Source organism: Gorilla gorilla, chromosome X, assembly GCF_029281585.2.
Source record: "Gorilla gorilla gorilla isolate KB3781 chromosome X, NHGRI_mGorGor1-v2.1_pri, whole genome shotgun sequence".
Lineage (NCBI taxonomy): Eukaryota > Metazoa > Chordata > Mammalia > Primates > Hominidae > Gorilla > Gorilla gorilla.
In genome coordinates this window covers 14151764-14165331 of record NC_073247.2, presented here as the reverse complement: position 1 = coordinate 14165331, position 13568 = coordinate 14151764, and the positions used below count along the sequence as shown (strand labels likewise).

Here is a 13568-nt window from a genome sequence, read left to right as displayed (position 1 = left end):
CTGTAATCTCTGCACTTTGGGAGGTTGAGGCAGGTGATCACTTGAGGTTAGGAGTTCAAGACCAGCCTGGACAACATGGTGAAACCCCATCTCTATTAAAAAGAAAAAAAAAATTAGCCGGGCATGGCGGCAGGAGACTATAATCCCAGCTATTTGGGAGATTGAACCCAGAAAGCGGAGGTTGCAGTGAGCCAAGATCACTTCACTGCACTCCAGCCTGGGCGACAGAGTGAGAGACTGTCTCAAAAAAAAAAAAAAGAAAAAAAAAAAAGCATTGAAACATGCGACATCCCCCTTTTTGTAATAGTTCCCATAGCCTACACAAATGCATATGAAATGCTTAATATTTTGCTTGCACTATTCTTTTCTGCTGGAAGGGTGGTTCTGACTAAAAAATTTTACTTTCCCATTCTTTGCTTTTTCATTAATGCTATTTTCTTTGCCCCAGGGTTATAGAGTGGAAAGTCCCACAATCTTTTTCTTCTCTATTTTCAGGTAGATGCATTTTATTACTATATTCTATCTATCCATTTATTCCATCTATCTATTCCATTTATCATCTACCTACCTATTATTATCTATCATCTATGTATTCCATCTACCTGTCATTGATCTATCTATCATCTACCAATCTACATTTTTGTCTTGTAGAAAAACGTTGACCTCTTGGCGAGAATGCAAAGAAGGGAACGCTTGCTTATACACTGTTGGTGAGAATGTAAAATTGTACAATCTCTATAGAAAACAGTATGTAGATTTCTCAGAGAACTAAAAATAGATCTACCCTTTGACCCAGCAACTCCAGTAATGGTTATCTACCCAAAGGAAAGAAATTATCAGAATAGACACCTACACTTATATTTTTATTACAGCACAATTCACAATAGCAAAATCATGGAATGAACCTGAGTGTTCACTGGATGAAGAAAATGTGGTATACACACACCAAGGAATACTATGCATCTATAAAAAAGAATGAAACTATATCTTTTGCAGCAACATAAATGGAGCTGCGGGTCAATATCCTAAGTGAAATAACTCACACAGAAAATCAAATACCACATGTCCTCGCTTATAAGTGGGAGTTAAAAAAATGGGTACACATGGACCTATAGAATGACATTAACAGACACAGGACACCTTAAAAAGGGGGAAGGTGGGAGGGGATGAAGGTGGAAAAATTACCTATCTGGTATTATGTTCACTGTTTGGGGGATAGAAGGCCAATCCCCACCACTAGGCAATATATCCACGTAACAAACCTGCACCCTTATGCCCTGAATCTATTTGTTTTTCAACGTTGACTTCCATGGTCACTATTTGTGAAATCACTCCTCATGAACCAGGACTTGCATGTTTTTTTGTTTCTCAGGTGAACTGTCATCCCTACAACTCAGCTTGCAACCAGCCCTGGCCACCACCGGTTTCCCCACACTGAGCTGAATATCGGACATGCCCATCTTAGACATTCCAGCCCATTCTGAAATTCCACATCGATTCACCCAACAAAGTCTGAAGTTCCAGGGCAATTTATCTGGAAAAGCTCACCTGGAATCACGTGTCATTTCAACCAACAACTGTTGAAGAGGACGTGGCATTAAAACCAAGGGTATCAATTATTTATAAGGGCTGTGTGCTGGTTGGTCCAAGCATCTCTCCTTCATGCCATCACTCCTTTCAAGAGCTGCCTCTGTTTTCTAATTTAGCACAGGAATTTAGATGCCCCTAAATAAGTAGGCATCCAGTATCCGCCCACACCAGTTTTTGTGAGAGTACATATGGAGACACTGCCACCACCCCTGCTCTCCTACTGCATACCCCACCATGCCAAAGCATGGTGGCTCACACCTGTAATCCCAGTGCTTTGGGAGGCCAAAGAGGAGGAACACTTGAGATCAGAGGTCTGAGACGAGCCTGGGCAACATAGTGAGACCTCATTTCTACAAATAAGTTAAAATATATATATGTAGGGCATAGTGGCACACACCTGTGGTTTCAGCAAGCTGAGGCCGGAAGATCACTTGAGCCCAGGAGTTTGAGGATGCAGTGAGCTAGGATTATGCCACTGCACTGTAGCCTGGGCAGCAGAGAGACCCCATCTCTAAAAAGAGGAGGAGGAGGGAAAATACTGCTCCTTCTCAGACCCAAAGTAAAAAGGTTTCTGGTCTCACACTGACCAGAAAAACATTGATATTTACTTAAGCAATATTAAAAGGGTCACTGCTTTAGAACAGGATTAAAGAGAAAGTAAAATCAACATTGAGATAGGACGACGGAGGACATCAACTGAGTTCCGATCCCAATGAAGACGAGAAAAGGCTACAACTATCTAGGTTAAATATCTACTTGTCCTAGAAAAAGCCTTTTGGCAACAACATAAAATTCATACCTCTTAGTTTTTAAATTCCTATGGATGCTGAAGCAAATAACCACAATTTGGGTTGCTGAAAGTAACAGAAGTTTATTCTTTCCCAGTATTGGAAACCAGGAATCTGAGATCAAGTTGTGGGCAGGGCTGGACTCCCCCTGGAGGCTCTAGGGGGGATTCCTTCCTGCCTCTTCCAGTTCTTGGTGGCTCCAGGTGACGCTGTCATAGGACAAAGGGCCCCGGGTGCCGACCTCCTTAGCCGCAGCGGGGCAGGGCCCTCCACAGGAGGTCGGCACCCGGGGCCCTTTGTCCTATGACAGCGTCACCTGGAGCCACCAAGAATTCCGCGCAGGGCTACCCCTGCGTCCTGGGTCTCCCCGGGGGGCGCTCGAGGAGGTGGAGCTTCCCCCGCAGCCCCGGGGAGTCTCCCCGACCGGCCAGGTGCCTTCCCTGGAAGGCTGACGGCTCCTCTAGGAGGCCGCCCTCCTCCACTAGCACACACCACCCCCAGGCCTGGGCCGCCCAATGTCACAAAACCTCCTGTGGGTCACCTCGCCTGGGGAACCTCGTGCGCCCTCCCAGGCAGCGACCGCAGGGACACGGGCCTCCATTTGCCCAGCGGCAGGGTCCTAGGCATGGAATGTACACATTGCTCCCAGTTCGCCCGCCCCCTCCGGCTCGGAGCCCGAGAGCCGCCTGCTCTCATTTCAAACCGGATAATAGGGACGCTGAGAATAACTACGACCAGCACCGCGAAGGCGCCCCTCTCGTGGGATAGAGGTCGGCGCCCCCGCTCCGCAAGCCCCCAGCACCTGCCCGGGGACCCCCGGTGGCCTCAGGCCTCCAGGCCCGCCCCGGAGCCCCCTATTGGCCCCTAGGCCCACCCCGAGGCCTGCGGCGCAGCTCTGCCGACGGGGAGGGCCTGCAGGCCGCAAGGCTGCACGAATGCCCCCGCCCGCCGCCCCGACCACCGTCCTGAGGCCAGTGGGGCCTCTCATCCGACTGCGAGGGCTGCGCGGCTCCGCGGCTGCGTTTCCCGGCCCCAGCGGGAAGGCAACGGCGGAGCGGACTCCGAGCCCAGCCGAGCTGTGAGGGCCGATGGGAGGCGAGCCCGCCCCTCGGGCGCGCCCATGGCTTAGGCGAGAGCCGCGGCACCCGATGCGGGCGCTACTGAGGGGTGTATGGCTGCGGGTTCGGCGGTGGCGCCTCTCCAGCAAGAGCTCTTGGTCCATTGTGCGCTTCTCTCTTTTTTTTGGAGACGGAATCTTGCTGTGTCGCCCAGGCTGGAGTGCAGTGGCGCGATCTCGGCTCACTGCAAGCTCTGCCTCCCGGGTTCATGCCATTCTCCTGCCTCAACCTCCCGAGTAGCTGGGACCATAGGCGCCCGCCACCATGCCCGGCTAATTTTTTGTAGTTTTAGTAGAGACGGGGTTTCACCGTGTTAGCCAGGATGGTCTCGATCTCCTGACCTTGTGATCCGCCCGCCTCGGCCTCCCAAAGTGCTGGGATTACAGGCGTGAGCCACCGCGCCCTGCCTATCGTGCGCTTCTCAGGGCGGCTTCTGCCTCCAGGACCCAGCGGCAGCTGCGGCGGACGTCAGCCGCATAACACGTTCCCGCACAATGGCCCGCCGTTTCCGCCACCGCCATTGGCCCGCCCCGGCCTGGTGCTGTGCATGTCATGGCGTCGGAAGGAAGTACGCCAATGGGGTAAAGGGGTCAGACGGCATTGACAGCCTCTGCGATGGCCCTGAGGCGGGACTAGGAGGACGTTCCCGGTAGCGATTGGACAGGATCTTGCGTAAGGGCGCCTGCGACACTGGAAGTAACGAGCAACTGGATTGGCTGCCTCCACCGCAAAGTGGGTGGGTCTTGCATCCTCGGGCCTAACGATTGGTCTTTCCAAGTGCGGGAAGCGGCAAGCATATGGTCTGGAAACATTTGGTATCGAGACGCTGCCAGCCATAACGTCCGTCTCCCGGGCCGGAGAAGCCCGTGACCGCCGCATACCCATGGTCTCTTGCTTCTCCTCGGGCATCTCTGGCCACGTCCGCCCCAGCCCCCGAAAGGCCCGGCTCTTGGCCGCGCTGCCCTGGTGCGGCGGTGAGGGGAGGGGACCGGGGCCTCGGGGCGGGTGGCGGCCGTAGCGCGAGAGCCCTGTGCCTTGCGCTCTGACAGGCTGAGCTGCGTGAGGGAGGCCAAGCCCCCGCGAGCCGCAGCCCCTGCCTTGCTAGTTCTCCAACACGCGAGAAAGGTAGATGAGAACTGGTGCGGGGATAGGTTTGGGTGGGGTTCACTTGGCACCACCCAATTTCTAAATCGTCATATTTTCTGAGTAGTTCTACCAACAAAGGTCAAGCTGGAGCCAAGTGCTGTAATCCCAGCACTTTGGGAGGCCCAGGCGAGAGGATACATTGAGGCCAAGAGTTCGAGACCAGCCTGGGCAACATAGCAAGACTGTCTCTACAAAAAGTTTTTGATTTTTTTTTTTTTTTTTTTTTTTTTGAGACGGAGTCTCCCTCTGTCACCCAGGCTGGAGTGCAGTGGCACAATCTCGGCTCACTGCAACCTCCGCCTCCCGGGTTCAAGCGATTCTCCTGCCTCAGCCTCCCGAGTACCTGGGACTACAGGCGCCCTCCACCACGCCTGGTGAATTTTTGTATATATAGCAGAGACGGGGTTTCACCATGTTGGCCAGGCTGGTCTTTAACTCCTGACCTCAAGTGATCCGCCTGCCTCGGCCTCCCAAAGTGCTGGGATTACAGGCATGAGCCACCGCACCCAGCCACAAAAAGTTTTAAAATTACCTGGGCATGGTGGTGCGTGCTGGTAGAACCGACTACTTGGGAGACTGAGACGGGAGGATTGCTTGAGGCCAGGAATGTGAGACCAGCCTGGGCAACATAAGGAGACTCTGTATCTAGAAAACATATATATATTAGCTAGGTGTAGTGGTGTACGCCTGTGGTCCCAGCCACTCAGGAGGCTGAGGTAGGAGGCTCGCTTGAGCCCAGGAGGTCAAGGCTGCAGTGAGCTATGATCGCACCACTGCACTCTTTGCTGGGCCAGAGCGAGACCCTGTCTTCAAGAAAATAAAAGGACACAGCCAGACACAGAGGGATGACCATGTGAGGACACAGGGAGGATCGCTTCAGCCTGGGAAGTGGAGGCTGCAGTGAGCTATGATCACGCCACTGCACTTCCCAGGCTCAAGCGATCCTCCCGCCTCAGCCTCCCGAGTAGGCGGGGCCACAGGTTTGTGCCACCATTCCGGGCTAATTATTTGTAGAAATGAAGACTTCCTATGGTGCTCAGGCTGGTCTTAAACTCCTGAGCTCCCATGATCCTCCTGCCTTGGCCTCCCAAAGTGCTGGTATTATAGGCATGAGCAACTATGCCTGGACCAATTCTTAACTGGTGACTTGACTTGTTTATTAGTTAATCTGTCTCACTCAGCTTCCTTCAAATGCTGAGCCTCCGTCCTCTTGCTAAGCTCTTGTAAGAAGGTTGTGTACCATGTCAACCTGTTCTAAATATTTGATGAAAGTTCTAGAATTCACATCCCCACCAACTTTCTTTTATTCTTTAAAAAAATTTTTTAAGAGACACGGTCTTGCTCTGTTGCCTGGGCTGGAGTGTGGTGATGCAGTCATAGCTCACTGTAGCCTTGACCTCCTGGGCTCAGGTGATCCTCCTACCTCAGTCTCCCAAGTAGCTGGGACCACAAGTGTGCATAACCACACCCAGCCAATTTTTGTTTGTTTACTTTTTGTAGCAGAGAGGTCTCGATCTCCTGGCTTCACATGATCCTCCCGCCTCAGCTTCCCAAAGCACTAGTATTACAGGCATGAGCCACCGTGTGTGGCCACCACTGACTTTCTGAACCCCAAGTGTATTAGCCACCATAACAGACACCTTTTGTCTGATACATCCTGTGGATCATATTCCTTTTTTATATATAATTTTACCTTTTATTTTAGATTTGAGTGGTACCGGTACAGGTTTGTTTCATGGGTATATCGTATGACACTGAGGTTTGGAATACAGATGATCCCATCACCCAGGTACTGAGCATAGCACCCCACAGGTAGTGTTTCAGCCCTGGCCCCTCCATCTCTCCACCCTCTAGTATTTCCCAGTATCTACTGTTCCCAACTTTATATCCATGTATAGATTATGTTTCTTAGAGTTCTCTAAATAATGGGGCAGGGAAGGTAGTGTGAATGACGCAAAGGTGTGGCAAATTGATTCTGCAAAATTAACCTTTTTTGAATAAAATATTCAATTTTCTGAAGCGAGCAGGCTACTTTCTCAAGCAAAATTTCATTTGAATCCTCCACCCCCAGCCTGCAGAGAGAGAGGGAGGGAGGGAGACCTCTTAAGAGTTTTATTTGTTCTCTTGCAGTCTTATGACTTACTTCTTAATGAAAACCGTTATTGTTTTCTAAGAGAAAAAAAAAAGAGAATGAATGCAATGTTCGAAATGGGATTATGTAGAATTTTCAGGAGCATAAAGAGAAATTGAAGAATTATGAAAACAAAGGCCAGAAAAGCAAACAGTGTTCTTCCTCTACGTAGCAGCCAGATGGCGTTTTAGGCAAATACACCGCAAACTGCACAGCCAGGTCCCCATCTCAAAGGGCTTTCCACGGAGCAAAAGCAGTTTCGATCGTATCGTCATCACCACCATCAACTTTTTTTTTCCACTCACGATGTATGCCAATATCATTATTCTCGTTATTTGTATAACCATCATCATCATCAATGTCTCGTGAATTTTTGCGTGTTATTTTTAACATAGCATGTAAACAGCACCTCCCCACAAAAAAACTAGCTCAGGATAAACATCTCTAAGAGTATTTCATAGGAGCTGATAGTTTGACCAACAAAAAAATGTTTTCTTTTCCCAAAATAAAGTTCTGTGGTTTGTCTCAGGGAAAGTTTTTTGTTTGTTTATTTGTTGGATTTTTGGTTTGGTTTGGTTTTGTCTCATTTGTGGGTTTGGTGGTTGGTGGTTGAGTTTGTTTCTGGCTTAAAGGGCACCCTTGATGAAGAAGTGTTTATGTTTTCAGATATGTAGGCTTTGGTAAACTAGCTCACTCTGAGAAATCTAAAGTTTCAATTGCTCTGTGAACACCACTGAAGGAATCCACCTCCCTTCTCAAACCACATTCTCAAGGGCAGACTTGGGGATGCTAGAACTCTCCTCCCCTCTCCCCTCCCCCTCTCGCCTCCCCTCCTCCCCTCCCGAGGCTCTGTTGCCCAACCTCCGCCTCCTGGGTTCAAGCCATTCTCCCTGCCTCAGCGTCCCCAGTAGCTGGGATTACAGGCGCCCACCACAATGCCCAGCTAATTTTTGTATTTTTAGTAGAAATGCAGTTTTGCCATGTTGGCCAGGCTGGTCTCGAACTCCTGACCTTAGGTGATCCACCCACCTCGGCTTCCGAAAGTGCTGGGATTATAGGCGTGAGCCACTGTGCCCAGCCTAGAACCATTTTCAACAACAAAAGAGTCAACACATTCGGCCTCCCAAAGTGCTGGGATCATAGGCGTGAGCCCCTGTGCCCAGCCTAGAACCATTTTCAACAACAGAAGACGCAACACATTCAGCCTCCCAGAGTGCTGGGATTATAGGTGTGAGCCACTGTGCCCAGCCTAGAACCATTTTCAACAACAAAAGACTCAACACATTCATGCTTCCATGCAACATGGCAAGTCCACTTCGACATGGTGCCTTTATTTACCTTTGATTATTCTTCACCATACACCCATCTTACTTTGTGGAGTCTTCACAATAATGAACCACCCAAGACTCATATGGCCAGAACTGAAACCTGAGACTGTCAACGAGAACAAAGTGTCCCGATACTTATTTCTGCTTGGACTGTTATTCAAGATATTCAATATATTCAATAAATATTCAATATTCAACAAAATATTCAATGCTGTTCAAAATACTCAATAACAGTTACAGGAACTGTCCAAGGAGAAGGACCCTGGTCTCAATGGTAAGATAATGTCCTGGGTCAGGCATTGCCAGCGTGAACCATGAGATTGGGAGTCCCAGTCTGGGGTGTGGCATCCAGAGAGCTTAGGTCTGGGACAGAGGCTGTTTGACCTACCACTGCAGAGGTGTGGCCATATTTTAAGCCCAAGAATGTCCCAAGAAATATTGTAAAGCCAAGAATTGTGTACATACCGGCTGATCAGCCTTGTTTCTGCTCAAAGCCATCTTATGAGTGTTTGGTAGTAGAATCCTCCATTCAAACAATCTAACCCAAAACAAATGGAGACATTGAATGATTCCAAGTCAACAACTGACTCTCGATTTCAGGGGAAAGAAATGGCCATATTTCAACTCATTCTGAGCATATCCTTTTAAGGTAGAGAAAGAGGCAGAAAAAAATAGTATGTACTTCCTGACACAGCAATGCTCTCTCATTCCATAGAATGTTGTAGCAGCCCCCTCAAGACTGATAATGGCCTGCAGAATGAATACCAAGGACACTCACAGGATATAGGGGGTCTTCTTGAAGCTTTACAGTTCTAACCTGCCGTTCCTCTGGCACATTGCCCCAGTGGGAACAGGCTTTTTCGTGGAATAAAAAAGTAACCAGGAATTCCCCAATTATACTAGGTTGGTGCAAAAGTGATTGCGGGTGTGTGTGTGTGTGTGTGTGTGTGTGTGTGTGTAAAATGGAGTCCCGCTCTGTTGCCCAGGCTGGAGTGCAGTGCCATAATTTCGGCTCACTGCAGCCTCTGCCTCCTCGGCTCAAGCGATTCTCATGCCTCGGCCCCCCAAGTAGCTGGCACCACAGGCATGCACCACCGTGCCCAGCTATTTTTTGTATTTTTAGTACAGATGAGGTTTCACCATGTTGACCAGGCTGGTCTCGAACTCCTGACCCCAAGTGATCCGCCCACCTTGGCTTCCCAAATCTCTGAGATTACAGGCATGAGCCACTGCGCCCAGTCTGGCCATTACTTTTAATGGCAAAAACTGCAATTATGTTTGCACCAAGCCTACATTTCGGTCTACGCAAATCCTCCAGCAACTATACTTCAGAACCACATGGAAAAAATACACAGCTTTTCAGGGAAGTAGAACCATTGGTGCTTGTAACTATCTGTAAAAGCCACTTCCTCCTCAGCCGTGGGATGCAGGAGGCATGTTCTTCCTGCTGGGTCATGGGGATGTAGCCTCTGCCACATTCTGAGATCAAATTCCAAGATTCATCTGGGGGTCCTCAGTCATCACTGCCTAGTGTAAAACTCCAGCTCCAATGAACAACTTGAAAGTGGAAGAATCAGATACATGCGCCACTACTCCCAGGGTAGAATCAAATCCAACATCTTCTGGCAAACTCAAAGCATGGATGCTAAACACAGAAATACACTCCTGATGGGAATGTTTCCACACACGTCTGTGTGAGGAGACCACCAAACAGGCTTTGTGTGAGCAGTAAAGCTTTTTAATCACCTGGGTGCAGGCAGGCTGAGTCTGAAAAGAGTCAGCGAAGGGAGACAGGGGTGGGGCTGTTTTATAGGATTTGGGTAGGTAGTGGAAAATCACAGTCAAAGGGGGTTGTTCTCTGGCTGGCAGGGGTGGGGGTCACAAGGTGCTCAGTGGGGGATCTTTTGAGCCAGGATGAGCCAGGAGAAGGAATTTCACAAGGTAATGTCATCAGTTAAGGCAGGAACATTTTCACTTCTTTTGTGATTCTTCAGTTACTTCAGGCCATCTGGATGTATAAGTGCAGGTCACAGGGGATATGATGGCTTAGCTTGGGCTCAGAGGCCTGACAGATGTAAATTAACTCGGCTGCAGTGAAAAGCAGTTTGGAGAGTTCTCAAGGAACTCAGAACTACCATTCGACCCAGCAATCCCATTACTGTTTATATACCCAAAGACAAATACATTCTTCTAACATAAAGACACCTGCACGCACATGTTCATTGCAGCTCTATTCACAATAGCAAAGACACGGAATCAACCCCGGTGCCCATCCATGTGGAGTAGATAAGGAAAATGTGGTACATATACACCATGGAATACTACACGGCCATAAGAAGAATAAAATCATGTCCTTTGTAGCAACAAAGATGCAGCTGGAGGCCATTATTCTAAGCAAATTAATTCAGGAACCAAATATGGGGCATATTCTCACTTATAAAGTGGGAAGTAAACATTGGGTACTCATGGACATAAAGATGGGAACCATAGACACTGGGGACTACTAGAGGGGAGAGGAAGGAAGGGGACAGGGCTGGAAAAGTGCCTCTTGGGTACTATGCTCACTACCTGAATGATGGGATTCATACAGGAGCTAGAAAGAAATTATTCAGGCAGATAGTGAGGGTAAAAGAGTCCTTGGCGGAATTTCTCTTTTAACAAAAAGCAGCTCCAAAATCATTTCTAACAAAGAGCAGCCTGAAAAACCATGCTGCAGACATAGATAAGCAAGCTGGAAGCTTGCGCAGGTGAATACCGGCAGCTGTGCCAATAGAAAAGGGCTACCTGGGAGCCAGGCACGTTCAACATGGGGGCTCCATCTTCCCTTTTGTCACCGCGTGTACCTTAAAGGAACAGGCAACATAGTGCCAACCAGGTAGAGAATCCATCTGCATAATAAAAGATTAGGGTGAAGGTGGCCAGGTTTTGGTGCCCTATGCAAATGGCATGCCCAGCCCTAACCAGTTTTTTTGTGCCCTATGCAAATGACACACCTGGTCCAACCAATCTCTTGCACCCTATGTAAATCAGACACCACCTCATCAAGCTCATCTATAAAACCCATTGCATTTTGTTGCAGACCAGAAAACCCACTCGGAACCTCCTCTCTGCAGGAGAGAGCTCTTCTTGTTCCTTCACCTATTAAACCTCCGCCCTTAACCTCACTTCTTGTACGTCCACATCCTTGATTTCCTCAGCCGGAGACAACAAACCTCAGGTATCACCCTAGATGAACAACCTGCTTCAGAATCGTTCATACACCAAACCTCAGCATCACGCATTATATCCATGTAACAAACCCACACATGTGCCCCCTGAATCTATAATAAAAGTTGACATTTTTTTAAGAAAAGAAATACTCTCTAAAGGACATATATTGTATGATTTCACGTATATCAGTACCTCTAGAGTAGGCAAATTCATGGAGTCAGAAAGTAGAATGGTGGTTACTAGGGGCTGGGGGAGTAGAGAATGGGGAGTTAATGTTTAATGGGGACAGAGTTTCAGGTGGGAAGATGAAGAATTTCCAGAGGTGGATGGTGGTGACAGATGCACAATATGAGTGCACTTAATGCCACTCAACTGTACACTTGCAAATAGCTAAAATGGTCAGTTTTGTCTTATGTATACTTTGCCACACAATTTTTTTTTGAGATGGTGTCTTTCTATGTGGGCCAGGCAGGTCTTGAACTCCTGGGCTCAAACAATCTTCCCACCTTAGCCTCCCAAAGTGTTGAGATTACAGGCGTGAGCCACAATTTCTAAAACGACACACAGCGTTTGCCACAATTTCTAAAACGACACACAGCGTTTGCCACAATTTCTAAAACGACACACAGTGTTTGCCACAATTTCTAAAATGACGTATAGAGACTTGTTATCTTTATAAAGGAAGAGCAGTGAAGGGCATGCAGACTAGAAAGAGAGCCATTTCAGAGGCTCATCTCTGACCCCTGGTTTCCAGGCACCTGTCCCTGTGACCCATCGCAGCCCATGTGCTGCACACCTCTCCCAGGATTGCATTATTTGTCCTTTTTCTCCAAAACTGCCAAAGTTAATATTTTGTCATAAGCAGCCCTATTTGTGAACCACGCAGCAATGCTCTGGAGGAAAAACATACAAACTTACTTTCTCTGGTGACTGGAAGAAGCCCTTTCATCAGAAACTGGGTTGAAAGTGTTGGATGAAAACGAAAACCCCGATCTCACTGGAGCTGGTGCGTGGCAGCTCGAGCCTGTGGTTAGTGAAGCCCCAGGGCTCCCTCCTCCGCAGGCTGATAGCGCATCGGCGGCTGGGGCTGATAATGAACCCTCCGGGTACTGTATCTCTCCCAGGAACTCTCTCACTGCGAGTGAGAAAGCAGAAACAGGTGTGGTTTTCCTTAATAATGCCTCAGGATGAGAAAGCAGAAACAGGTGTGGTTTTCCTTAACAATGCCTCAGGATGAGAAAGCAGAAACAGGTGTGGTTTTCCTTAATAATGCCTCAGGATGAGAAAACAGAAACAGGTGTGGTTTTCCTTAATAATTCCTCAGGAAGAGAAAGCAGAAACGTGTGGTTTTCCTTAATAATTCCTCAGGACTCGCAGGCAGACCAAACAATTAGCCTACATGTGAAATAAACATGAAGTTTCCCTATCAGGAACCAATCTAAATGCCCGGATATTTACATGATGCCAGCCCAATACAGCCCAAGGGTGATCAGAAACCCATCCCATTCCAGGGAGCTTCAGAACATGACAAACCAGTACTTCAAGGGTGAACGATTAAAAGGTTTGAGAATGTACCGAAGTTGGTGTAAGAAAAAAAAAAGGGAGAGACAGAGACAGAGACAGAGACAGGGTCTGGCTCTGTCATCCAGGTTGGGGTGCAGTGGTGCAATCGCAGCTCACTGTAGCCTCAAACTCCTGAGCTCAAGCAATTCACCTGCCTCAGCCTCTCTAATAGCTGGGGCTACAGGTGCGTGCCACCACGCTCAGCTAATTTTTAATATTTTGTAGAGATGGGGGTCTCACAATGTTGCCCAGGCTGGTCCTGAACTCCTCAGCCTCCTGAGTAGCTGAGACTACAGGCGTGTGCCACCATATGCAGCTATTTTTTTAAATTTTCTGTAGACATGGGGTTTCAATGTGTTACCCAGTCTGGTCTCAAACTCCTGGGCTCAAGCAATTGCCTCACCTCAGCCTCCCAAGTATCTGAGACTATAGGTGTGTGCAAACACACTCAGCTAATTTTTTATTTTTTGTAGACACGGAGTCTCGCTGTGTTGCCTAGGCTGGTATCAAACTCCTAGGCTCAAGCGCTCCTCCTGCATCAGCTTCTCAAAGTCCTGGGATTACAGGCATGAGCTACCGCACTCAGCCTCATTTTCTTTCTCTGCTTTTTGCAGAAAAAAGACAATTAGAATTACGTTAGGAAAAAAGCCAAGGAAACCTGATCCATGTTTAACACGGGAGACACTTTTTTTTT

General features: G+C 48.3%; 1 pseudogene; it reads left to right on the top strand.

Annotated features, from left to right (window-relative positions):
- Window positions 1-1626, top strand: part of LOC101129911 (zinc finger protein 839-like) — a 60041-nt pseudogene extending 58415 nt beyond the window's left edge.
- The last annotated feature ends 11942 nt before the right edge of the window (window positions 1627-13568 follow it).